This window comes from Aegilops tauschii, chromosome 2, assembly GCF_002575655.3.
Source record: "Aegilops tauschii subsp. strangulata cultivar AL8/78 chromosome 2, Aet v6.0, whole genome shotgun sequence".
Lineage (NCBI taxonomy): Eukaryota > Viridiplantae > Streptophyta > Magnoliopsida > Poales > Poaceae > Aegilops > Aegilops tauschii.
Window position 1 is genome coordinate 593,015,485 of NC_053036.3, and position 4,550 is coordinate 593,020,034.

The following is a 4,550-nucleotide window of genomic DNA, read 5'->3' on the forward strand; positions in this document are numbered from 1 at the left end:
TATATATTAAAAACTAAAATTTATAAAGAAGAAATCAAAACCAGTGATTTAAAAAATGTTACACATTGTATAAAAAATGCTAGCGTAGTTTTAGAAAATGTTGATACCGCTAAATAAATGTTTGCCAGAAAAATGCCAATCATATATTTTAAAAAATGTTCTTGATGTATACAAAAAATGTACAACATGTAGAAAGAAAAGCAGACATTAAAACATATGTTGAAAAAATGTTAATCATGTATTCTAAAATATTAAACATATATAAATAAATGTTACTGATGTATACAGAAAATGTTAAACATACATGAAAAAAGAATTAATAATGTATCATAAAGTATTAAATATCTCTAAAAAAGCTACTGATGTATACAAAAAAATTGTAAAACACACATGAAAATATAGAGATCAAAACATATATTTGAAAAATGTTAAACATGTTTAAAAAATATTACGGACAAATACAAAAAATGTACAATTTTGTACGAAAAATGTAGACATTAAACATATTTTAGAAAATAATCATGATTTAAGAAAAATATTGGATATATATAGTGAAAATGTTTCAAATGTATACGAAAAATATAACATGGTGCGTGAATAAGGGAGGCAGGTGTTAAAAAAAAGAAAAAACAGATGAAAACCGAAAAGAGAAAAAGTAAACCAAAAAAAGGTAAACAGAAAACAAACAAGTAATACCGAAGAAAGTCCAATGAATAACTTGGTACAACAATGGAAAACCGAAAAATAAAACAACAGAAATAAAATTAGCACTACAGTGTTGGGCCGGCCCATAGCGCCCACCCGTAGGCGATTCCTATCCGGGCGAGACATAGCCGAAATCACTAATTGAGGAGTACTCATTGCAAAGATAACTCCAATTCCCCTTGTTGCGACAAGTGGCGCACATGCAGCGCACCACTTGTCGCAACCGGGGAGTTTTCCCTTTTTTTCGTAGATCCGTTTATTCAAAATGTTTATCTCTCAAACCGTGCGTTCAAATCTCGAGCCGCTTTCACCGTTGGATTCCTCGCATCGATATCTTCAAAACTAGATCACATGTTGATAGGTTTTGACAATCTTTTTTTTCACACAAAAACCGGACGAAAAAACCGAACCGGGAGCATGGGTTTTTTCCTTTTCCGAAAGAGGCACGCCCGTGCCTCTCACGAAATCACAACCGTGCCTCTCGCGAAAGCAAAACCGTGACTCTCGTGAAAAAAAAAAAGAGAAAATGCGTTTTTTTTTCGTTTCCGAGGAGGCACGGCCGTGACTCTCGTGAAAAGCACAACCGTGCCTCTTGCGGAAGCAAAACCGTGACTCGCGAAAGGGAAAAAAAATCAAAAAACGCGTTTTTTCCCTTTCCGAGAGGCACGGCCGTGACTCTCGCGAAAGCACAACCATGCCTCTCTCGGAAGCAAAACCGTGACTCTCGCGAAAGAAAAAAAACAAAAAACGCTTTTTTCGTTTTCAAGAGGCACGGCCGTGACTCTCGCGGAAGCAAAACCATGACTCTCGCGAAAGAAAAAAAACAAAAAACGCGTTTTTTTCCGTTTTCGAGAGGCACGGTCGTGACTCTTACAAAAGCAAAAAAAACGCGTTTTTCCCGTAAAAATGTTTTTTTTTAAAAAAAATTTGATTGAAAAGCTAAGAAAGACCGGTGGAAAACCAAAACGTCGAAAAAACCGTTTAAAAAGCCGAAAACGCGTGCGAAAAAAAAACAAAATCCGAAGAAAGCGTCCAGAGCGCGACACGTGGCGAATGGCTGAGAGCGCGTCAAGTGACGTTGATCGTTGCAAGGCTTCCAAAAGAGCACTCGTTAACTAGTTGCTCCCGAAACATAGCTGCCGTGCCGCCACCGCCGGTGGTCGCCAGAGCTCCGGCAGGTTACGGCCCGGAGCCCGGGAACATGCCTAATCGAGGTGCAGGCACGGTAAATTAGTCCCTCGCAGTGACCCGACCGAAACGTTTAATTTTCGGCTGATCAGTATGCTCCCCGATATCAAGGGAAGACCAGTTCGTCTCCCAGATCGTCAGTGCCACTATGGCGTGGATTCGGGCAGTAAAATTTCCGAGACTATGAATGGTTTCTTCCGCCGCAACGATCAAATAGCATCTGCGCTCGTACGCGCAGGGCCGGAGACCTGCTATACGTACGGCATTTTCACGTCTGAACGCACATACGATTGTTGTTGCATATGCTTTCGTTCAATCGACCAGCTCTATCAAAAAAAGAAAAGGAATGCAGCATGGAGCCTAGTAGAGACACATCAGATCGTATGTACGAAGATCGTGTGCAGGGCCGTCTGAGCTACAAGAGCGCCGTCGCCTCGACCAGCGTACATTTGGTCGCGAGATCACATCACCTGATCATCTGCTCCAATTAAGCTAGACGATCATGAGGTCGGGTCTTATTCTTAGGCGCTAAATGATAACAAACTAAAATCTCTACTCCTTCCGATCACTCTCCTCTCTCATGCGTGGACCGGCTGGTGCAGGTACATGCATCGTCCTTTCTGGTGCTTAGTTGTACTAACCGTGACTATCAAGTACCACTGGCCGGCCAGGCATGCACCGCCACGCACGCCATTGCCGTGGCATGTTCTTCGATCCGGTTGGATTAGATTATGGATTTGAGGCCACAGAGTAGACCCTGAGTTTCATTGTGCTTTCTAGCTAATTAATGGGAAAAGGAAACACTTTTTCTTAATGTTGTATACATTTTGCAGTTTGCTACTATTAAAGTTGAGACATTTATTTTAGGACGGGGGAGTTGTATATATGCACTGCGGTGTCAGCCACATGTTCCCATATGCCACACCACGATGTTAGCATGATGTCTGGAGTCATCATTTGCGTTTGCAAAGTATGTACCCACTACGTATAATAAGTAAACGTATTATAACAAGTAAACAACTCATGGCGACGACCTGGTCAAGTGCGTACTTAGCGTGGGTACTTGGACACGTAGAGCATCTAGGGCCGGGGCAGATGACAAAGCTCGATTTGCTGCATTCCATGATTAGTTAATTTGTTAGCGAAATTAACGATGAACCGATCGAATCCCCTAATATTGTAGAATATTGGCCCAGAAGCCTTCATATAAATATTCCTGCAATATTATTTCATTCCTATGCTGATTCTCTACTTTCTAGTAGTAGTGTAAGATCGGAAAAAGGAATCTCTGATAGGTGGGAGGATAAATAAATCGTCCTATTAGGTAGGCTAATCATTTTTCGTCAACGCAAGGGGCTATTTAAAGACGTGCACAATTTCAATTGTGTACCTGATCAACTTAATCATGCGTGCAGTTCAACCACAACAGATTCAGTCGTGGTAGTTTACATGAAAAGAACAATAGAAATTTGCCATGTGTATATGTCAACCACCAATTAAATTTAACCATACAACAAATCAGCAATGAGGAAAGCAAGTTCCTCAATTATCTCCTGCCTATATTTTCTATGTTCCGTTCAATGCATTACTAAAGAAAGGGCGTGGCTAGACGTAAGTCGCCTAACTTTCAAATTCAGGTCAATCGACCATTTTCAACCGTACATTGAAGATTCAACGCATCTTGCTTTCTTATTCCTTCAGCTCGCCTTCTTCTTTCTTCTTCCAGACCTCGCCCCTCGCGCCCCCCCCCCCCCCCCCCCCGGTCTTTCACCGCCCCCGGCCATCCCTCTAGCCCCTCCCCCCCTCGCATCCAGTTTTTCTCTGGCGAAGCCCCACCCCCGCCCCACTGCCACCACCGTCCGCCCCCGCCCCCACCCTAAACCCTAATATAGATAATGGGTTGATGACTGCGAGCCCCTTCCTTCTCCTCCTCCCCCCTCCGGCCTTCCTCTGGCGAATTTCTATGGGAATCTCAAAATCGACTGACCCATTAGCTAAAGCCAGTCGATTAACGTTTACCTAATGTGGTAAAGAAAATATCTCCTTCGCAAGAGATAAACTGTTCTTAGAGATGGTTGTATCCTCTGCCATTTTTTTCAATGCCCTCATAGAGATGAATTGTTCTCTCCGTGTATCTAAATAAAGTTTTTGATTTTTTATCCAAAAATTAACTCTCGACTCCACCTCCATAGCCGTAGCACTCGACTTTTCTGAAGAAACAGGTAATGTATTACAATTGGTCAGATTCCTCAAAAAGAAAAAAACGGCTTACTATCTGAACAGAATAAAATCATCAATCAGCACATAAATCATACATTATTGTCAAACTAATCGTTCTGTGAGTATATTATGGAGGCTAAGCTCGATATGCTATACAGCTTGAATGCATCAAGACAAATAAATGACACTCTGTCCTAAAGCAAGAAGAAGACTTGTTTCTAATACATGGGTACACACTAGACTACTGCACCATGCACCACAACTGAAGTTGACAAGTAAGATTAACAAATTGGCTTCACTTCTGTCTCTTTTTCCCTGGCTTCGCTGGCACAAAAGATGCAAAGGCCTTTCGTCCACTTTTGCTACACGCACGTACTCCTGCCTCTTTACGTCAAGTTCTTGGATACTATTAATAGAAATTAATTTATGGAAAAGCA